General features: G+C 34.0%; 1 long non-coding RNA gene and 1 pseudogene across 1 annotated transcript; one reads left to right on the top strand and one right to left on the bottom strand.

The window, feature by feature from the left end:
- Positions 1-6039: 6039 nt before the first annotated feature.
- Positions 6040-12928, bottom strand: LOC132057577 (ABC transporter G family member 11-like; annotated as a pseudogene).
- Positions 12929-17880: 4952 nt separating this feature from the next.
- Positions 17881-18601, top strand: LOC132058232 (uncharacterized). Its single transcript, XR_009415227.1, has 2 exons — positions 17881-18111; positions 18216-18601. It is a non-coding gene; the product is annotated as an uncharacterized LOC132058232 (long non-coding RNA).
- Positions 18602-24834: the final 6233 nt, after the last annotated feature.

Below are 24834 nucleotides of genomic sequence, written 5' to 3'. Positions count from 1 at the left end.
TAGCTTTCCTTTCCAAGAGTGCAATTTCCCTTTCACTTTCTTGAATAGATCAGCATAAAAAATCTTCTTCTTTCTGGAATGGCAGATAGGGCAACCTAGATAAGTAAAGGGGAATTGCCCCTTAGTAAAACCAGTGATGTTCTCAACTGCCTGCAACAAGTTACTTCCCACCTTAGAGTACATAAAGAATGAACTCTTGGATTTATTAATTAATTGCCCAGATGTTTGTTCATATTGCTTCAAAACCTGCATAATTCTCCCTAGTGAATATGGATCAGCAGAAGCAAAAATGATTGTGTCATCAGCATATGCCTTTGTTTTTTCATCTTTCCTAAATCGATCGATCAAATTCTTCATATCCGAAGCGCAGGAAGGATCTGACTAGAAAGTCATCTTGCTGATGCGATAGTGAACCTATTCGTCGCAGACCCAAAACCAAAATAACCCCCCTAATTTTTCTCGGTTGTGAGACACATTAAATTTGAATCTACAGGTGATTCAGAGGATTTGTCCACTTTGGCATCCCATACCTAACATACTTATCATCATCAAATAAAGCATTAAGAGCCCTTGACAGTACTTTTGCTGAGAGTAGGAATAAAACAGGAGAAAGTGGATCCCCTTGTTTCACTCCTCTTGAGGAATGAAAAAATCCAGTAGCTTGCCCATTTAATAACACAGAGTACCAATTGATCTCTATCAGCCTTCTGATCAAATTAATAAGATGTTCTGCAAAACCCATCTTTCTTAAAACATGCATTAAATATTTCCAAGATACCCTGTCATAAGCCTTGACCATATCCAATTTAATAACCATATTTGCAGGCTTACCCCTAATCCTGATATCTGAGACTATTTCCTGAGTGAGTAGGATATTCTCAAATATACTCCTCCCTTTTACAAATCCAGATTGATTTGACGAAATCAATGTAGGGAGAATGCTTTCCAATATGTCATGTAAGACCCTTGATATCACCTTATTAATGAAATTAGATAAGCTGATAGGTCTCATATCTGAAAAAGTGTGAACTGATTGTTTCTTAGGAATTAGAACCAGTTTAGTGTGGGTAATAGATTTAGGAAGCTCTTTGCCATCAAAGAAGGCCAGAACTATAGCATGGACATCATTTCCTACTATTTCCCAACACTGTTGATAAAATAAGCCTGTAAAACCATCTGGTCCACTAGCACTGTCTCCCCCCAAAGCAAAGACTGCCTTTTTTACCTCCTCCTTAGAGGGATAAGAACATAATGCAACATTTTGGTCATGTGATACCATTGCTGGGACATGTTGGAGAATTTCAAAGTCTACAGTATCACCCTCTTGTTTAAATTGATTGTTGAAAAACTTAACTGCTTCCTCTGAGATCTGTTCCACTGATTCCAGCCACACCCCATTGCTATCTTGAATTCTATTTAACTGTAACTTCTTCCTCTTACCATTAACATGATTATAGAAGAAATTTGTGTTTCTGTCCCCTTCAATGAACCAACTAACACCAGCCTTCTGCTTCCAATATTGTTCTTCAATATTTAAATACTTTTTCAATTCAGCTTGTGCCTTCCGAAGCACAATTCCATTGATTATGCTAGGATCTTCTTCAAACAAATGCTCCTTCACCTTGACCATCTCTTCTCTGATAGATAATTGTTTGAATATATCCCCATAAGTCTCGTTACTCCACTTAGATAATGCCCTCTTAACATTCTTCAATCTCTGTTTAAATGCTAAGAAAAGAGTCCCAACAAATTCTGTCTGCCAGTGCAACTTGACTACCTCCTGAAATGACTCATGTTGAGTCCAAAAATTCAAAAGGCTAAAAGGTTTCATCAGATTGATATCTTCTTCACCACATGAGAACAACAGGGGGGAGTGATCAGATCCTGTTCTGGTTAAATGTTCCACTTCAATCTGGGGAAATATTTCCTGATATAAAGTATTTACCATTATTCTATCCAACCTTTTGAAAATACAGTCCTCAGCAGCCCTACCATTCCACCAAGTGTATGGACTTCCTTTAAATCCCATGTCAAATAGGCCACAAGAATTTACACAAAATGCAAAATCTTCACATTCAGTTAGAGTGACAGGTGAACCCCCTAGTTTCTCATCTTCTGATAAAATGACATTAAAATCTCCTCCAATCATCCATGGCAAGTTCATAGAACTTGCAATTTGGTACATGTCATCTCACAATGCTAGCCTCTCTCCCTCGTCACATTTAGCATAGACAAAGGTAGCAATGATATCCTTACCTATGTCTTGGTGATGAATTTTCAAAGTAATTTGCTATTCTTCATCCATTAAGACTTCCCATTGTACTGCAGCCTTCACAAAAACCCAAATTTTATCATTTTTATTAGCAATAGCAGCCTCCATGCCAAGTCTTCTTTTGTATTTTTGCAAATGCCTACAGTTCTGAAAAGGTTCCAATAGAGCAACTATGAAACATTTGTATTGATTCTGTAGCTTGATGAGCCTCTGAAAAGCCTGTTGAGTTTTAACAGACCTAATGTTCCAAATTAAAGCTTTAATCATCATTTAATTTTTGAAGAGCCTGTCCTCCTTGAAGTTCTCTTGGTTTGAGTTACCTCCTGAACTTTATGTTTCTTCCCACGTTTAGCTAAGGCCTTTGGTGATAAACCAGCTGTTCTAGCTACTTCATGGATGTTGTTGGCCCTGTCTTCCATCCCTTTATCCTCTTCTATATGCTGCATCCTCGCTGAAGCTTCTTGAATTTTAGTTTGTAAACTTTATGAGAGACAATATCTTGGAGATTAGCATTAGGATGTGGGCTATTATGTTTTATTGCTGACAAATTCAGATTTTTGGTTTCAGGCACATAATTCTCCTTTTCAAAGCATTTAACCAACAATTTGTAATGAAGAAGACTATCAACCTTTTTTCATTCAAATCAATCTTCATATGTTTTTGTGCTTTATCATTTGCATTTGACTGTGTGACCTTTGTATTATTGTTTGGTAGATTAATGCATTTTGAACTAGTATGTACCATGACTACTTCCTGATTGCTATGCTGAAAATTATTATCTGTATCTTCAGTCTCATCTACTTTAATTTCCTCTGACCTACTGATGGGTAACTCTGATTCATCATCAGGAGGTTTCTTTTCAAGTTCTTGAATTCTCCCTGTATTGATCTCCTGACTATGCTCCCTTTCATTTTTCTCTACATATTGCCCTTCTATACTATCTGAAGAAGATGCACATGTGGAAATCTCCTCTCTATGTTGTGAAGAGTTACCCTCTATCTCTGTCCTCTTCTCTATACTTAAATCATTTTGCTCTGATGAAGAAACATCTTGTGAAATGCTCTCTGTTTCCTCATCTTCAATACACTCAGGTTCCTCCACCCTATCACCCCATTTAGTCTGCTTTTTCCCATCTTCAGAAATTGAGTCAGTCACATTAACCTTGTCAACAGTATTTCCATTCCCCTGCTTCCCATTTGTTGTCTCTTGTACTTGCCCTTGCTTTTGTACCTGCCCGTGATCCACTACACCTTTGTTTTCACTAACCTTTGTAGTATCCACATTTTTTTTTAAAATTATCTCTAGCTTCAGCTTCCTTCTCTATCAACCCATTATTTTCAGTGTGTTCCTCCTTGTTCTCCTCTGTACCGTCAGTCAATGCATCAAATTTATTATGAGTTTGAATGGTATTTTTTGTCTGAGTTGCAGGTGTGACAGTCTTCTTCCCATTATTCCCTTCCTCTCGTATCCTCAACCTTGTTCCTCATATCATTCTTTGCAGTCTAACTTTGCAATTTTCCAACTGTTCTTCCACTTGACAAAATTTTAGCAGGATAGTTCTTCATGTACCTTGATGATGTTTCACCTTTTGTTCTGCAACTTTTATGCTAACTGATTCCTCAGGCTTGGCTTTCTCTATTGGTGCATCTTTCATGTGTTCACTGCAGATTCTTTTTTTTCCCCCTCATCAAACCTTAATTCAGGATTTAAGATTCTATATTCCTTCTCATCATGTCCTTGCAATCTGCATTCAAAACAGTATTTAGGTAGATGATCATACCTAATGGCTACTGTTATAATTCTCTCCTGTCCAGTGTCCTCATTAACAATAACCATCTGAACATACTCGGGAAGTTCATCATTTAGATCAACAAGAACCTTTACCCTAGCACAACTAGGGCATGTTTTATTAATCGTTGCCATATCCAAGTGTAATGGTTTACCCACTCCTGAGGCCAAGGAAAATAGGGATTCCTTGACAAAATATGTGGGTAAGAGATTAGGAAAAGAGATCCGCGCCATTACTTTGGTAGTTTCTTCCTCAACTTTGAAACTAGGGTCATATATTAGAGGCCTCATTTGATAATAATAACCATCTCTCGAATTGATAAAATATGATCCTTTAGATGTAAATTTTATAAAAACCTCTCTTGATGAAAGTCATATTAAAACATGTCGAAATCTAAACACTCCAATCCTGCATTCTCCTTGATACCACCTTTGTGCTGGTATTGCTGTTCTTAGTTCCTCAATATCGGGCCATCCATAGGAGAATTTTCCTACAACGACATCTTGCGCAATTTTTCAATGACATTCATTCTTGCAACTTCACCCTCCATCCATTGAACCCTTGGTATCCCAATAACATATGTAACGGGCTTTTGTTCAATGGGATCAACTTTAACAACAGTCTGAATAATATCCTTCAATAGCGCAGGTTTTTGAGTATTGTCCTGACCTATTGTCAATTGATTGGCATTATGGGTATTCAGCAAAGGAAACTCTGATGTAGAATCCAAATTCAGTGGCTGATCAGTCCCCGGAGGAAGCTGGCCGCTGGCCATGTTGGCCATATTGACGGCAATTAGTTGCTAGGATTAGGGTTTTGGTGCATTAGTTTAGAGAGCACAAGATTACTTTTAAATACTCGACGTCGATGTAAAAGAAATTGCAAAAATTAAATTCATTTTCTAAATAAAAGTGATTTTGTTCACCTACTTCTTAAGTAATGAATTCAAATGAGTACAAGACACTTAGTAAGCGTTTGGACATGCGATTTCATCTCATGAGATGAAATTAGCCTTTGGACATGCGATTTCATCTCTGAGATGAAATCAGCCTTTGGATGTGCGATTTCATCTCTGATTTCACCTCATCAGATGAAATCTCAAATCATTCAAAAAGGCATGATTTGGGATTTAAAATCATGATTTCAAAAAATATAAATGTAAAATTTGACCCATACATTTATATTTTATAAAAAAGACCCATAAATTGGTAGATATATTTACCAATCATGATTACCAACCATTTGTATTAAACATTAATCAGCAAGTTGGTAAAATATATTTACCAATCATGTTTACCATGTGGGAGGATTATATTAAACAGTAGTTACATTACTATTCATGTTAAATTTTCCTTTTTATTGAACTAAAGTTTGATCAATTGATGTTGTAGTTTTTAGAAATGCCTTCTAGTAGCGTATTAATTTTATTATGAACTATGATTTACTCATTTGGTAAGATTGTATAAGAATTGGGAAAATTTTGATGGTTTTCACAACTTGTGGGGTTTTTATGTTTATAAAAAAAAAAAACTACAACTTAAGAAATCCAAATTGCATGTCCAAACATGATTTGAGATGAAATCATGTCCAAACGGCTCCTTAGTTAAACATAAAAGCCGAACTTAGATTAGACAAAATGACTAGCCAGACGTATACATAGAACTTGAAAACAACAGCAAATGCCAGTAGAAATGGGGAGCAGCGATGTTTTTAATATCCACACATAGACACGAAAAAAAAAAAAAAAAAAAAAACACACCTCTTCACATATAAAATGAAGAAAAGATACCACAATGTGGTATAATGAAAATAACACCCAACAGGGGTGTGTGTGCCATGAATTCACACCCACAATGGGTGTGTTAGCATTCCAACAATTTGGACATCTCCTGAGTTTGAAATTCTGGCTGCGCACTCAAATTGCCCATCCACCATGGGTGGGCTTATTTTAAAAAAAAAAAAAGGAAAAAAAAAAAAATGAAGAAAAGATTTCTCTTGCATAACCCGAAAAAGAAAAAGCAACATTTGGCAGCTGATAATTCATACTAGAACATATATTTAAAGCACTAAGCTGAAGAATGGCTAAGAAGTGGCAAAAATACTACCATCATCTCGTATACAATTTGGTACAAATTTCTTGGAATTAACCACTCGTCAAAAGAGGTTTTAACAAATATTAAGCCTTCATATTTTTTCTTTGACTTTATTAACATTGTTATGTCTTGATTTACCTATTGCTATTTGGTCCATTGTTTCCAACATAGGCCCTGAGAGAGCGTGATTGAGTTAGACCATAAGGAGAAATAGTCTGTTTTTGATTCCCATTCTTCTGCTGCATTTTTCTTCTGGCAATGTAACCTCTGACCCAAGGTGTGACATCCTCGTTGATCTTGATCACGAAAAAGAAGATAATCCGGTAGGCATCATCACGAATAGCACACTTACGTCCACCCATTTTGATCTGTTCAGATCGATCTGGAATATCTGGTCTAGTATGAATTCACCCGGGATTTTGGGAAGATCAGGACTCGTGTTATCAAACATCAACCCCATCAAATCGTTTTGATATTGCCCCTGCACCATCAACAATTCAAATAAGACGTGCTAGTGACACTGTCGGTGTAAATAAGTTAAACGCTTCTTACCTGTAGGGCCCAAAAGTGGAAACTGAGGTATGACATAGGGTAACGCCAGAAAGGCTTTGGGATGTCATTGGGGAGTCTAAAGTATCCAGAGACTAGCATAAATATTCCCTAGCACCAAGATGAAAACACAACACAAGTTAATTAAGACTATTGGAATTAAATTGATCATTTGGTTGTAGTTTTGGACTAATTGAAGGGGAACTGATGAAATTTATATATTACCTGAATTCCAGCACCAATAATGATACCCATGAGGAAATTAGGGACAACACTAGCAATGACCATCATCAAGCTTTCGACAACAATAACACTGCCATAGAGGCGGATCACAAAGAACAAATAGTGTGTGAAGCCCGGGTGTAACCAGACCATGAAATAGCGAGACGAGTGCCAGAAAGAAACGTGATCAGTATTAGAAATGGCATTGCGGATAAGGTATTGCTCACTACAAATGCACAAACACCATAATGCCCATTCATCCTCTCCCTTTGAAAAACCTGTTCTCAATCGGGAAAAATTGAAGTTCAGGTTGTTATATTGCGTTGTAAGAAAATTGGGTAGCTTTTTCAAGATTATGATACGAGGGGGAAAACTTTCATATCTTCAGCAAAAGAAGGGAATCCTCCAATTGACATGAATGTCACAAATCCAAAGACGAAAGACGCACATGCTCCTCTTGCCTATTTCATAGCAGTTGAACATATAGCAAATGGGAGGTTAATTTCTTCTCATTTATCACAAAGGAACAAGTTAAAATCTTTCAACTCTGTGGTTATGTTGCTTATGATGTGTAAAAGAGTGTATTTTAACCTGTCTCTGGTTATCTTTTAGATGACCTGATAGTACTATCAGTATCTAAAAGTTAAACGCTTAATTACATTAAATACCATGATGGAACTATAACCGGTTCCGACATTAAGATAGATAGTTCCAATGCAGATAGTAACCACCAAGTAGATAACAAGCCTGAACCAGTAATAACCGAAGTCTCTTGACATGTTAATAAAGGAACGTTTGGTTAAGGTGCAAGACTGCATGAAGAAACTAGCCTGACTTCCTCCAGAATCTAGCACTGTTCCTTTCTGTTATACACCAAAAAAAACATAATGAACAATCATGTTTGATAACAGAACATGATTAGACGATGACATTAGTAATGAATATTGATCAAAGTTGGAATATTAGAACTACCAACTTTTGACATTTCTTCAACCCTTGCGTTAGCTGAGTAACTGTACAGAGATCGACGATAACAGTCTACTAGGATGCGCATATCTTCAGCAGTCGTCATTGTGTCAAGAGGATCCTCATTGGACTCAAACTGATTAGACTGTTAAAAAAATACAAAGTTAAATGAAGTAAACAATGCTAATATTGCTTAAAAGTACGTTACTTTGGTTAAAAGAAACTAAGAATTGGCCACTGGGTTAAAGAACAGAAAGGTGCAGTTTATTAGTATATAGTTTATTGATTATTATATTGCACTTTATCGGAAACAAAAGCACATGGTACGCATACTTCAATTGTTCCCCTCCGTGGAACAGGGCAACAATTGCAATTGAAAAAACATATTTTGTAAAACACTAAGCTAACAGTGATTTGGAATTTTGAAGGGAAACAACATGATCAAAGGTGAAAATTTACCCGTAGCTTCATTGACCCTTTCAGAGTTGCCTTAAGTTTGTCGAAATTAGAATTGATACATCGTAAGAAATGATCCGATGGGTTTCTCAGAGCAGGACAGTGAAATCCAGCTTGTTCAAAGAATTGCAAACACAAACAAATTTTTTTAGACTTTTCCGGTTCTTGATCGAGTGTTATCAAAATTCAAAAATCTTTATATTATAAGAAATAAGAGTTTAACTGCTATATGATGTCATTGTTTTCGCGAATTTTTTTTTCGCGAAAATTGTATTTCTAGAAAATATTTTCCATAAAAAAATGTTTTTATAGAAAATATACCCTTCAAAAAAATTGGGTTAAAATTGGGGGGGTCGCGGCCTAAAAAACTTTGAGGCAATGTTATCAGCGAATTGCCCTTCTTTTGGGGTGGTCTTTAAATTTTTGCCTTTCATATTTGAAATCTTTAAATTTTGCCTTTGGCTAAAACATGGGTTCCGAGTTCAAATCTTACTCAGTCAAAAAATTTAAAAAAAAATCGCAAGGCAGAGTTTGAATTTCGCTCTGCCCATAAACTTGTGAAGGAATTATCAAAGTTATGCCGGACGTCCTTATGCCTTATGGGCAGACTTGGTATAAGTATGCGGGTCGGACTTTGATAATTCCCAAACTACACCATCTTATGGGCAAACTTTTAATGGGCAAACTTTTAGTTAAGCCTTAACTAAAACTCTTTTCCTAGTTATGCTTTATGGGGCAAACTTTTAGTTAAGGCATAACTAAAAGTATGCCCCATAAGGCATAACTTTTCCTCAAGACATAGACTTTATCTTATAACGCAAATTTTTAGTTATGCCTTAAGGAAAAGTTCCGCCTTAAGGGGCATACTTTTAGGTATGTCTTATGAGGCATATTTTTAATTAGTTGTGCCTTAACTAAAAGTCTGCCCTATAAGGTATAACTAGGAAAAAACTTTAAGTTAAGGCTTAATTAAAAGTTTGCCCATTAAAAGTTTGCTCATAAGTATGCCGGACCGGGCATAAACTTGTTAAGGATTTACCAAAGTTATGTCGGCTACTTGCCAAATAAGGCATGAGTATCATGTGCATAACTTTGATGTAACAAATGTATCTTGAGTCCGGCATACACGCGACAAAACCTTGCCTTGTAATTTTTTTTAAAATTTTATGCTTAGCGGGGTTCGAACCAAATATTTACGCGTGAACGCTCTTTACGACACGAAGGGGCAAAAATTAAAATGACAATATGAGATTTAAAGACCACAAATATGAGGAGCAAAATTTAAAGACCACCTCAAAGAAGGCAATCGCGCAAAAAAATGACCGATTTATTCAATTTTGATTTAATTTAACAACTATTTCTAGTCATGCCAGTTATCAGTGAAACTAAAAGAAACTCAAGAAGGAAATAGAATTTGGTGTATAATCATCTTTATCATGCACACATCGAGCCACTCCTTTGAAGTGCACCAAGCAACATCGGACAGATTCCCAAAACACAAAAAACAGAAAAATTCGATACAGAACCATCATCCATAAGATAAAGGTCATAAGAATTTTGTAAGGTACAATAAAATCAACGTTTTTCCCTTCTACAAGCTCATGAAGGAACACTCATCCAATTGAAATGTCAATTAACAGCTTTCTATGCATCCCAAAGTTTTGCTAATGCCAAAGACCATGTGATGGATAGTTTTTAATAATCAAAATGTTTCATTAATAGTACAAATATTGTGTCATAATTCTTTACGAAATGAATAAATGGAGAGATTTCACGCCTCTGTCCGAGCTACCTATACAAATTTAATTAACAGCCAAAGTTTTGCAAACTTAGATGTCACATCTGCTGAAACGATCACTTTTTCCATCTTAAACCTAAGTTACAGCACAAGATTACCTAAGAAGCTATAGTAGAGAGAATTTTAACAATGTAAAGGGAAAAGAACAAAGTTAAGAGGTAATCTGAATGCTTAGAAAAGCACACAAGAGATTATGAGCTTGTGGTTACTCTCTTCTGTTTTCTCTACATCTACTGCTCCTTTCAAAGAATAAAAGATAATTGTAATATCATATATATGCATAATTAAGATCTAGAAAAAACCCAACTCTTTTGATTGTACTCTTTAGAGCTTCATTCTTATTTTCCTTTGTGGTAAAAAATTAAGTGGGGATTAAAACGTCAATCCGATCCCTCCTTCATTAGCAATTTTTTTTTTTTTTTATATAGTTTTTCTCCTGCTCTTTGCTCTTCAATACCTTCTACGCATTCATATTGTCTTTTGCAATCAAGAATCAAATAGAAGAATACAAGTTAATGTAAGATTTTGCCACACAATACAGTTCCATCCTAATTTATGGCACATTCACACATTCTTTTATGCATATAGCCTATTTCACATCATGTGAATTATGTGAGTCTTTATGTTAAGAAAAGTCTAAAATTTCAATAGTCATAATCAACTATCCACACGCTAAACTTCTGTTTTGTCGACCTAATTAACACCCAGGAAGTTCTCACAAGCAGCAGTTCGGCAGATAAAGCAGCAGTTATGCACCGAAGAAATATCAATTAAGCTAAAGCAACAGCGATACCGTAATATAAAAGTTTTAAGAATTTCCGTTTAACCAAAATATAGAAATACCGATTGCATAAAACCCAAAATTGAACTTTCAAAAAATCAAAACCAAACCGAAGAACCAAATTAAATCCGATCCGGTTTTTTAATGTTTCGATTATTATGCCGACTTCTAATCTTACCTGTTATTAAACCCGTAAAGAAAGTCCATAAAGGAAAAAAGAAAGAAGTTTGTTCTAGGTCGCCAATTAGTTAAAAAATGTATTCACATAAGGTGACCAGATCGCGTGTAATGCATGAATAGAAAAACAGAAGCTTTTTTGAGTTGCAAACAAAAAGAAACAAGGCACTTGTAAGTCAATCCCATTTAACATTTAGATCATTACAATTTGCTGAATCCAATATGTATATACATCATTTACTTTTCCAGAATAAATCTATTTGGAGGTACTGCATTAGGAGAAGTTCTAAAGAGAGACTATAAGAGGGACAAACTCCTCCGAGACACAAGAAAATGTTAGTAAATGGAACAATTACATTCCCATACAATCAACTAGTGCAATATAAATAGCCTTCTGAATTGCCATGTCTAATTGGTCCAAGACCAATAATAATAAGAGTATTAACTCTATACATTAAATTTTTGCTAATAACAAAACTGAGCTGAAAATTGAGAAATATACCCATCACCACGACACTGCGAATTCTCAAGTTTCTTAAGCTTTAAACTAATATTGATAATAGTTGTAAGTACCAACATAACTTGGGTCACCTTGGCCAAAGATCAGAAACAAAACAGAAAAGATGTCGGAGTGCCAAGAAACCAGAAAATGGTTGTCAAGAAGAGTTGTTCACATTTACCAGAGTTAAAATGTGAATCGAGTATTGAAAATCTAGAATTAGTATTAGTTAAACACAATTCAACAAACAATCAATAATTTAAGCAGTGACACTGCAACAACTCACCTACTATAATACTGGTAGATAATCAACTAAATTACTTCCTCATAGATGGAGAATTCTTGTTAGGAAAATGCAAAAACAGAACTAATAACTAATCACACTACTATAAGAAACACAGTGGGGGATTTTTTAGGGAGAGATCAACCCTTAGGGAAAGCAAAACACATAAAAGAGGTCAATTACTACTATGAAATTTGAGGCCACAGTACTCTCAACGGTTGCTGCCTCCAACTGCGTTGTTGAAATATATATGGTGCGACTTACCTTTAAAGAGAAACTCCACAGCCCCATTATCAATTAAACATTGCTGAAGGGTCCGTACCCATTCGACTCCTAATACCATGTCACAGTTTGCCGACAATGGAAGTAGATAGAAATCCAAACTAAACACGGTGCCTTGCAGTGACAATTGAAAGTTTTTGCATGCTCTGGAGGTCACAAATTTCCCAGAAGGCGACCTAACATTTCGGGGCTTGATTGGAAATGAGTCACAACCTAGCTTATCAGCAAAGGATTCATCAATAAAATTGTGCGAAGCCCCATCTAAACCCATTAGGACAGTCAAGGATTGATTCCCATGAAACCCAGTCACACAGCAACCTTGTACTAGAGCAGCATCAATTGTTATCGCCATGTCTATTTCTTTTTCGTCTGCAGTTAGGGTTTTTCCACGCCCCTGAAATCAGCAACAATAAACACAACAGAGCAAAGATTTAAAGTCATTACAACGAAAATAAACTCTAGATAAGGGAGTTTAGGATTGCACCTCTTCATCATTCATGGCGGATTTCTCTTGAACCCTAGAAGATTGCTTCAATCATTCATGATCAAATTTCTCTTGCATCCAACCTGAAAGAAGATCAACTTGTCCTGATTGCATTCAACTCTGAAAGTGACTGATCAAACTTGTCCTGTCTTGCATCCAACTCTGAAAGTGAGCGATCCAACTTGTCCTGTCTTGCATTCAACTCTGAAAGTGGCTGATCAAACTTGTCCGGTCTTGCATTCAACTCTCTAAACAGCTTCTCGATCAGAGCACGCATTTCCTTAATCTCCTTAGGCCTTAGCAGTGTTTGTGCTTTGCTTATTTCCTTTAAAAAAAACCATCTTGACGATGAAGAAGAATAGACAGAGGACTAGGGTTTTCTCGGACTTTGCAAAAGATCGAGAGCAAAGCATGGCTATTTGTAGCTCTCTATTAGTTTACAATTCACGAAAATGCCCATGCAGTTATCAATAATTACCCCAAAACATACCTATTACTCCTACAATTTATAGAAAATTATTTACTATATCCAACAGTTATCTATGTGGTACTGATCTTATATTAAACTAGCAAAATGGTCCGTTTCGTGAAAAATTCAAGTGAGTTTTCAAATTATTTGTTGGCGTAAATTTACACTGAGATGGAACTTTATTAAATTGCATTCATCTATTATTGTTTCTGTTTCAATGAGAAATATTAAATTGAATTATTTTCTTCCCGTCACTCCTCTATTATTAGCCATAAAAATTCATTGAACTTACAAAATGATATTTTTCCTAATATCCCAATATTAAGAATAATAATAAACATAGATTCCTAAAATAAACTCAAAAAAATAATTGAGCCCATTTGACGTAAATTAGATGAAAAAACCATAATACTTAAAATGTGGTAAAAAATTGGTATAAGATAGAAAATTTTTTTCCATTTATGTGAAACATCGACTGGAATCAATGTGTAAGCCCATCCAAACATATATAGTTTTTTCTAAGATTCCCTTTTCCCCCCTCTTTTATATTATCACTTCCCCAGAATATTTTCTTCTTGATTCTTGATTTCCTTTCTGGCCCTCTCGGTTACTATTATAGTACCTCATTTAATTTTATTCAGTCAATTGCGTGGAAACGTACATCATTCTATTAAAGTTTGACAGTTACTATATAAGCATTTCAAATAGAAGATGAGTAAGTTCAAATTTGAGGAAAATGCAAGAAAAAGGACCATAACAAATTCAAATTCTAATTATTGACTCAAATTTGTAGGTAAAAAGTAATCTGATGTAATTACAGAATTATTATTCTTTTGAAACAATATACTAAAACCCAGATATACTAACTCACAAAATCATACGACAACATATAAGCTTGATTAGTAAGCACAGGTATGGGTGTTCATGGTTCGGTTTGGGTCGGTTATTGATTACAACCATAACCAAACCAATTTAGTCGATTTTTAAATGTCTAAAATCATAACCAAACCAAATAAAATAATAACCACCGGTTTGGTTCGGTTTGGTTGGATTTTTCGGTTTATGACTAGCAGCCATGAGACTTATCAGTAAAACATTAAAAAATTGAAAAAGACATGTCTTTTTTTTTGTTCAAACGATATCTTTTATTTATAGTTTAAGGTGGAACATACTGTTGACAATAAAATTCGCGTCGAGAAAATAATAATCCAGACAGAAAAATATCGCAACAATCGTTGTATTTGATTTCAGAATATGAGTGTTACAATCTCTATGATTCCTCCGATTCGTTTTTCAACAATAAATTCAAGGGCTTTTGAGCTTGATCTTGAACTTGATGGATTTGGTTTGACTTGGACTTGAATTCAAGGGCTTTTGAGCTTGGTCTTGAATCTTCCTCTAGATCTCTAGAACTTCTAGAGAAATACTTGAGTGCTTGAATGCTTTCAGCTTGTAGAGAAATCTGCGGCGTTTGATCCACGAACTCTCCCTGGCTTCTTGTTAGAACTTCTGTGTCCCTTTTCTGAATTATGAGAGCCCTATTTATAGTTGTAAGATGGAGGAGTTGTGATAAGGACAGGCTTCTTTCGACCAATCAGAATTAAGCTGACATGCCAATATTTGATTGGCCGGAACACGTCACTTGTACACATGGCGCATCTCCATTGGCCTTTGATTTGACTAGGCATGCTGCATCATTTTGACACGTGGCATGTCCCTATAGGCTGCTTTATTTGATTTGGCGTGCCACGTCATTTGACATGTGGCACCAATTTGGGCCTCTTGAATAAGATGACATCTTGGGCTTGACAAAGTGGGTTCATCATATGTAGCCCGATTAAATGGACTAGCCCAATGAAATTGAACCATTACTTAAATCCATATTTATTGACTTAAATAATTAACCCAATTATATTAGCCCACAATTTATTTGGACTAATATATCTTGAATTTAATTTAATCAAAATTTCTTGTAATTTAAACTTAACAAAATTTCATTGTCCACACATACATCATAGAAACATTTTCACTATTAGTGATAGTGTAATACTCAAGTTACCCAAAGTTGCTAAACTATTAGATCATCAACAACAACAACAACAACAACAACCCAGTGAAATCCCACATCGTGGCGGTAGAAGGGAGGGTAGAGTGTACGCGAGATCTTACTCCTACCAAGGTAGGACGGCTGTTTCCGAAAGACCCTCGGCTCAAGAAAAGCAGAAAAGCATAAAAAAAAGTCAGATAAGGCTAAGAAATTCGAAGCGACATGGAAATGTAATAATATAAAATAAACTAATGCAATCGACATAGATACTTGCTAAACTATTACATATAAAGCTAAAAACTAACTAAGTAGTGGTTGCACCATTTTTGTCATCTTAATATACATACCTGGAAATAAAGTAGAGCATAGGAGCTTTTAGCTGTTGTTACAAACATACATATTAATTAAACATAAAGACTGCCTAAAATTAAAATGAAAATATATGAAATAAAAAAACTTTGTGTAATGATCCCAAACTTTGGGACAGTACTTGCATTTTACCCTCAATTCTCCCATTTTATTAAAAAAACTTTCTGTAATGATCCCAAACTTCAGATGTTTTTCTATCATTATCCCCAAGGTTAGGGTCTAGACTACAAGGAGCTGTTCTTTTATGCTTTTTAGGAGGATTATCCATGGAAGAAGTATTAGGACATTACCATGTGCTTGAGTTGCGACCAATGCGATGTTGTTTGAAAAGTATCTTCTATAGGAACCTCCAAATCTACAACCTCTGTCCTTTTCATATAAAAAATATTAGAAGTTTAGGACCCATTCAGACAAGAAAAAAAGAAAGGTATAAATTCGGGAAAAAAAAAACAACCTAAAATTAAATGACTGACAAAGAAAGGCTAAAAATTTAAGTTAAAGACATTAGACTCTAACGTGAGCTTCTGTTAGTAGGTTTACACTTAACACTTAAAGAGTTAAAAGACTTAAATACATAGGCTTGAACATATTCTTAAAAACACGGGCCTTAAACAATCATGCGAAATAAGTACACCAGAAATCAAATTAATGATTAAATGGTATAAAATATTTATAATTATTTATGAAAAACTAATATTATATATATAAATAATTATAAAATTTATGTATATAATTTATCGGTTTGGTTCGGTTATTTTTAATATAACCATAACCAAACGAAATATTATCGGTTTTCAAAATTTAAAACCAAATCAAACCAAACCAAACCAAATGTCAGTTTTTTTATTCGGTTTGATTAAATTTTTGGTTTAGTTTTGGTTTTAACCAAAATCATGAACAGCCCTAAGCACAGGCAACGCTAGAGCAGGGCTGAATGTTGATTTAATTCTATATATAGCACTACAAAATAACTGTAGTTAGTTACAAATTTCATCGCTAACCGTCGCTAAATTGCTCAGCTAACAAATTTTTTTGACAATCTGTTGCTAAATAGATTTAATGACGGATTTTGTTATTTAGCTACATAATTTATCCGTCGCTAATTCCTATTCTTTTCATAGTGCAGTGGTCAAAGCATATGAAGAATCACTTATATTAAGATGCCAGGGAGGGACGAGAACACAAAATGTATTGTAATCGTGGAGTATATATATCTTGAATGTATGAGAAATTTTAAACGGAAATTTATATCTATATATAATATAAAGTTAGGCATAGATAAGATGATGTGGCACCTCTCTATGGTCACAATTCCTATTTATCTTTTATCTCCTTTTTTTGAGTTTTTATTCTCTAAATATTCATCTTAATTAGTCTATTCTCCTTTCCTTATTATTGATGTGATAATTTCTATCCTCACAATCAATGTGATTAATTTCTGTTAAATGTAATAGTAAAAGCAAAGAATTTTACATCTCCCCACGTCCAGGATTAGTAACGCTTAAATATTTCTTTAAATTTGTTACTAAAGAGTTTAGCTTTATGTTACATTCCCAAAGGTGTCCCATAGCATAATCTTCTTCAGACTAATTTCACGTGAGGATTTTCTTTGTATTTTTATCCTAACCATTTTTATCAGTTTGTCCTTTTAGATTAACAACCAAAGTTTTGCAAACTTAGATGTCACATGTGCTGAAACGATCACTTTTTCCATCTTAAACCTAAGTTACAGCTCAAGATTACCTAAGAAGCTATAGTAGAGAGAATTTTAACAATGCAAAGGGAAAAGAACAAAGTTAAGAGGTAATCTGAATGCTTAGAAAAGCACACAAGAAATTATGAGCTTGTGGTTACTCTCTTCTGTTTTCTCGACATCTACTGCTCCCTTTAAAGAATAAAAGATAATTGTAATATCATATATATGCATATGAAACTGAACAACTGCTATTTAACCAGAATAGTCATGTAGGATAATTAAGATCTACAAAAAACCCAACTCTTTTGATTGTACTCTTTAGAGCTTCATTCTTATTTTCCTTTGTAGTAAAAAATTAAGTGGGGATTAAAACGTCAAGCCGATCCCTCCTTCATTAGCAATTTCTTTTTTTGTTTTTGTTTTTCTCCTTCTCTTTGCTCTTCAATACCTTCTACGCATTCATATTGTCTTTTGCAATCAAGAATCAAATAGAAGAATGCATGTGAATTTAAGAAAAGTCTAAAATTTCAGTAGTCATAATCAACTATCCACACGCTAAACTTCCTGTCTATGGCACCTCTCTATGGTCACCATTCCTATTTATCTTTTATCTTTTTTTTTTTGAGTTTTTATTCTCTAAATATTCATCTTAATTAGTCTATTCTCCTTTCCTTATTATTGATGTGATAATTTCTATCCTCACAATCAATGTGATTAGTTTCTGTTAAATGTAATAGTAAAAGCAAAGAATTTTACATCTCCCCACGTCTAGGATTAGTAACGCTTAAATATTTCTTTAAATTTGTTACTAAAGAGTTTAGCTTTATGTTACATTCCCAAAGGTGTCCCATAGCATAATCTTCTTCAGACTAATTTCAGGTGAGGATTTTCTTTGTATGTTCATCCTAACCATTTTTATCAGTTTGTCCTTTTAGATTAGAATTGATTTTTCTTACCAACTTGATTATAATTCCATTTTTCAGAAACTCTGATCTGTTTTGTTTTTGAGAACAAACAATATAATATTTGCAAACAAATAGACCAGCTAAATTCGTGCCTTTAAAGATAGGAGGACAAGTTCAAGACGCACGCCGTTCGAGTGATGCCGCTGCTAACGATCTCCTGTATTAGTGGTGGTTATGGTGAAGGATTCAATCTCTATGTACATGGCTTGGGATGATTATGAGAGTCCTTGAAGAAGAAGAAGAAGAAGAAGACGCCAAGCACTCTGATCTGATCTGTTTGAATAATCAATTGTTGAAGTTTTTGCCTCCTTTTTTTGGCGTTTGTTTCTTAATTATCTTATGTTGCCCATAAAGTTCTTGTATATAAGGTAGTTTTATTATATATAAACTCTTCATTAGTAGGATGATTGTTTTTGTCTTACCTTTCTTTTATTTCTTTTGTTTTCCCTGAGAGAGTTGGTGCTTATTAATTAATGCAATCTTTTATCTATTAGTAGCATTACTACTTTGAAAACAAATTCATCATTATTCATGGCAGATGGAATAATAAAGAAAAATGAAGCCACAAAGGAAAGAACCTGCCTTCTTTTTCTGGTAAGCATTTTGTTTTCCTCTTTTCTCCCCACTTTCGATTTTTGTATTTATGTGAATGAACATAGTCAAATTTTACCTTAAAGAGCTCATTTACTTAAAAGATGACGAAACAAATAAGAGAAATAACATGCTCACACACTGCATAATGGAAGCACCCAACACTCCTTTCGGACATTTCAATTTTATTTTTGAGAATTGACTACGAAAATGGAAGAGAGTACAGAAGGTATTGAGTTATACTCTGATCCTTCTATGAAAATAGCTAGAGGCTGACCTCTTCTTTTGTGTTCTCATTCATTATACATATCCTTCTTTCTCAGAGATATACTTATCCAAGGTAACTATAAAAATATTTATTAGGAGTATAAAAATGTAATGAAACTAAAATTTGTAATAATGATTTTATATATTTACTATAAGCACGTAATCCAAAGTTTATATGAAATAATAAGGTTGATATCAGTCAAAACTCGACAAATGTTAGACACACAAGATTTTATATTTGGTTGAAGGGAAGAATGGGGTTGATATCCACCTCTTAAAATTGCAAAAAAATTGTACCGTAGGATATTTATGGTCTGATTTTAATTTAATTTTTATTGTGATTCAATATTGTGCAATTTTTTTTCCTGAGGCATGAACTATTTTGCTTTCACTTTAGCCTTTTTGATATTGTACCGTCGTGATTACTTCCTTTTTTATTTTTACTACTCATAAGTTTTGTTTTTAAAAACATTTATTGCAAAATACCTTAGCATTAGAGTGTTAAACTTGTATGTTTGGAATATCTTTTGAAGAAAGATTAAAAATAATTGTAGTTCCCGCGAAAGTTATTTTGGTTGTTTTTAATAATCAGATATTAAAATGTATTTCGTGAATGATACAATAACAAGTATTATGTGAATGATGTGATAATATTTCGCGACCGTGTGAAGCGCAAACAAATTAACTAGTAAACAACTAATGAGGAACGGAAAAGAATAAAGGAAGAGTGGAAGCTATTAATTGGCTGAACGCCTGGAGTTGGAAGAGCAAGAGATTCTGAAGGCCAATTACGAAAATTTAATGAAACTCAACAAATGGGGTATAATATGTTCATTCTTTAATTAGATAATAAGGAGAAAATAGAGAAAAATGTCAAAACAAAGGAGATACAAGATAAATATGAATGTTGGCCATAGAGAGGTGTCACATCACCTTTTCTATGCTTAACTTTATATTATGCTATATAGATTTGATTGAGATGTAAGAGACAATTTTTGTGCATGCGTATAAATACGTATATTTACTCAAATTAACTCCACAACTCTGCATATCATCAATTTTAAGTTTATTTCATTCAAATCCTAAATGATTATTGTGATTGATGATCATGCATACTGCTATTCGTGTTACACATCTGGATCACCTACTATATGATGCACATGTTACGATGCAAGTTAATATAAACTTAAAATTAATCAGATACTGAATATATAGCTTGTAAATTTTGTAAGCATAAATTTTTTTTTTCTCTAAAATGCAATGAACCCGGGTAGAATACATTCCCCCAATGATTGGGAGCTCGGAAAATGTGTTTCCATTCTAGTCCTTTGACAATCAAAATCTTGTTTCTCTTTTGCTGCGTTGATTATCTAGTATGATTTCCATATAATTTTTATTCTGTTAAGTAGAAGGACAAAAAAAGCATGCACATGCCAGTCACATTTTAAAAGGAAGTATACTTGCTCAAATATGGTGTTTGCAATAAAGGTATTTACTTATTATTGTGAAGTGATTAAGTGAGGTAAGAATAATAAGTGATTAATAAAAGGATTTGTGTACTAAGGGGTACTCTAAGTCTAATAGTTTATAATATCTCAGTGTACTTCGCCATCTCTCGCAACCGTCCAACATCCTAATCCTATGCAAATGGAATTGTAACACAGATTCAAAATCTTCAACTAATTAAATGAATGTCGAAACCTACCACTCTATTCTACAAACAGAAATAAGGTAAGCGTTAAAATAAATTAAGAGACATTGGGAGCAACATATCTTTTTTTAAACTCTATAGTTTTTTGTTCAGAATCAGCAGGCTCTGGTCCTCTCGTCCTTCCACTCCCTTTTTTCTATTGCTATATCATGCGGCCTTCAACAAAATTTCATAGGATGCTTGGAACGCCATAGAACCATATTGCTAAAACTTTCATGAATCTTCTTCTGCGATCAAGACACGAAAATAAAGACCCATAACCTTACCCCAATCAGATAAGTCAGGTTCTACAATCAGAGAGAGCAATAGTTATTTATTATAAATAAAGATAGGAAGAAGATGATGAATGATGAAGAAATATGGAAATTAAAACTAACAAAAATTATAAGTCCAGCCATACATAAAACGTATGAGTTATGGAGGAAAAAACCTTATAGTTAACATGTATACTGTCTTGGGATCATACTATGTTTTCCCCACCTTAGTTATACACCTAAAGGAAAAAGATAGTGGAACAACATTTTATGGAAACAAAAACAATAGGAGTAGCAGAAAGGAAGAAAAAGTGCGGACCTACGACTAAAAATCACCGAGGGAAATAAGAAACAGTAGCCCTTGAACTGGCTCATTCTTCTATTACCGATAAAGAAGTAAATAACCACTGCTGGACCTGGAAACTTTCAAGCTTCTTCCAAAATATTTGTAACAATTAATAATGGGTTGCCGTAGTGGGTTCCTCCTCATTAATAATGTAATTATTAGCCACTTTAAAAAAAAAAAAAACAGAAAATTAGGAGAAAAAGGTAAAAAAAATCACAAAAAAGATAAATAGCAATGCTTTGGCCATTGGAGAGATGTCACAAAGACCTTATTTACTTACAGCTTTATATATATATATATATATATATATATATATATATATATATAGAGTTGTCAACTATTACTTGTCCAGTTTAGAAAACTAAGAGATAATGTACCATTTTGTTCCTATTATACCCTTAGTATCAATAAGTCAAATTTTGCAAAAAAAAATTCCAACACTTTGGAATTATGAAATGATTTTTCAATTCATTTTTTCATCACTTTGTAGAAGATGAAAAGATCTGAAAATTTTGGCTCCAAAACTTTTTTATTGTGGGGGAATACATGAATTGTTGGAACCAATATTCAATTAGTTGGCTACAAATTTTCTGATAAGTTTTTTAATTGATTTCAATCATTAGGATACTTGGCAATAATTAGGGGTGATGTGGCAAAATTGTCATTTTATTTTGCTCCTTAATAAGTGTGCCAAGTGAATATACATGATAAGTAAAACTGGACGGAGGGAGTAACTTATAAGCTATTTTTAAAAAGTCAATCCAAACAACCTCTTAGTCATAATACTAATCTCTCCTATAGTTTATGATTAGTTTATTTTCTTGTTTTAATTTTTAACAATTCTCTTAATGTATTTATTATTAATATAAAGGAATTGTGATTCAAAGCATCGATCCTATATATATATAGGATTTTTTTTATTTTTTATTTTTGTAGAGCAGTCTTTTAATGAATCTTTTATAAAAAAGAAAAACGTATATACATTCATGCAGCAAATAGAAAAACATAAATATATAGGCTAGCTCTGTGTTTTGAGGTGGTTCTTCTATTTATTGTTCGTGGAAGGAAACGCTTGATGTAATGAGATATTTAATAATTCAACTTGTAAGCCGTTCAAAGGAAAATGTATATCTAATTTAGCGATCAAGAATGTTACGTTTTTGAATATGAATTATTGATTCCTTACAAGTTGTGATTTTGACGATTCAATATAGAATAGAGGTTGATATTCGAATTAGGCTTCACTTGTGTTAGCTAGTGGATTGCAATTAGTGTGCTTTCGCATCGTTCTTCAATTACTATTGTATAGTTGCAACTTGCAAGGAAGAAATAAAACACACATTCAAATTGGTGATTGGCTGCAAATTAAAGTAGACAAATATCTTTACGGCAGGAATACCGGATCTTAAAAGCTAGTGAAAATGTTCAATGGAATCTCGAGAAATTAATACTTGCGACAACGAAATTTGGCTTTCTTGGTTACACAAGGTTATTTTTGCATACTCGATGTCGATGTAAAAGAAATTGCAAAAATTAAACGAATTTTCTAAAGAAAAGTGATTTTGTTCACCTACTTCTTAAGCAATGAATTCAAATGAGTACAAGATAGTTAAACATAAAAGCTGAACTTGGATTGGAGAAAATGACTAGCCAGACGTATATATAGAACTTGAAAACAACAGCAAATGCCAGTAGAAATGGGGAGCAGCTATGTTTGTAATATCCACACATAGACACGGAAAAAAAAAATGACACCTCTTCACATATAAAATGAAGAAAAGATTTCTCTTGCATAACCCGAAAAAGAAAAAGCAACATTTGCCAGCTGATAATTCATACTAGAATATATATTTAAAGCACTAAGCTGAAGAATGGCTAAGAAGGGGCAAAAATACTACCATCATCTCGTATGATAATGTGATATAAATTTCTTGGAATTAACCACTTATCAAAAGAGGTTTTAACAAATACTAAGCCTTCATTTTTTTCTCTGACTTTATTAACATTGTTATGCCTTGATTTACCTATTGCTATTTGGTCCATTGTTTCCAACATAGGCCCTGAGAGAGGGTGATTGAGTTTAGACCATAAGGAGAAATAGCTTGTTTTTGATTCCCATTCTTCTGCTGCATTTTTCGTCTGGCAATGTAACCTCTGACCCACGGTGTGACATACTCATTGATCTTGATCACGAAAGAAGATAACCCGGTGGCGATTATCATCACGAATAGCACACTTACGTCCACCCATTTTGATTTATTGATGCGGAATATACGGTCTAGTATGAATTCACCCGGGATTTTGGGAAGATCAGGACTCGTGTTATCAAACATCAACCCCGTCAAATCGTTTTGATATTGCCCCTGTAGCATCAACAATTCAAATAAGACGTGCTAGTGACACTGTCGGTGTATAGCGATTCCTTACCGTAGGGCCTAAAAGTGGAAACGAGGTATGACATAAATTAACGCTAGAAAGGCTTTGGGATGTCATTAGGGAGTCTAAAGTATAGACTAGCATAAATATTCCCTAGCACCAAGATGAAAACACAACACAAGTTAATTAAGACTATTGGAATTAAATTGGTCATTTGGTTGTAATTTTGGACTAATTTGAAGGGGCCCTGATGAAATTTATATATTACTGAATTCCAGCACCTATAATGATACGATGAGGAAATTAGGGACAACCCTAGCAATGACCGACAATAACACTGCCATAAGGGATCACAAAGAACAAATATAAAGGGTCCATGATGGATTTAAAAAACGTGATTCGAAATGGCATTGCGGATAAGTATTGCTCACTACAAATGCACAAACAGAGAAAACCTGTTCTCAATCGGGAAAAATTGAAGTTCAGGTTGTTATATTGCGTTGTAAGAAAATTGGGTAGCTTTTTCAAGATTATGATACAAGGGGGCAAACCTTCATATCTTCGACAAAAGAAGGGAATCCTCCAATTGACATGAAAAATCCAAAGCAAGATAGCTCCTCTTGCCAGTTTCAGAGCAGTTGAACATATAGGAGGTTAATTTTTTTCTCATTTATCACAAAGGAACAAGTTACAATCTTTCAACTGAGTGGTTATGTTGCTTATGATGATGTAAAAAATATTTTTAACCTATCTCTAGTTATATTTTAGATGAGTCTTGTCGATATATAAAAGCTAAATGACTTAATTACATTTTTATTCAAGGGGAATGAGGATATTACGAGGATGGAACTATAACGGTTCCGACATTAAGATAGATAGTTCCAATGCAGATAGTGACCACTAAGTAGATAACAAATCAACCCGTAATAACCAAAGTCTCTTGACATATTAATAAAGGAACTTGGTTAAGGTGTAGGGCTGTATGAAAGAAATTAGCCTGACTTCCTCATCACTGTTCCTTTCGTTATACACCAAAAAAACATAATTAACAAGTCATGTTTGATAATAGAACATGATTAGACGATGACATTA

Source organism: Lycium ferocissimum, chromosome 5, assembly GCF_029784015.1.
Source record: "Lycium ferocissimum isolate CSIRO_LF1 chromosome 5, AGI_CSIRO_Lferr_CH_V1, whole genome shotgun sequence".
Classification (NCBI taxonomy): Eukaryota; Viridiplantae; Streptophyta; class Magnoliopsida; order Solanales; family Solanaceae; genus Lycium; species Lycium ferocissimum.
Note: the sequence above shows the minus strand (reverse complement) of the source record. Positions and strands in the feature narration are given on the sequence as shown.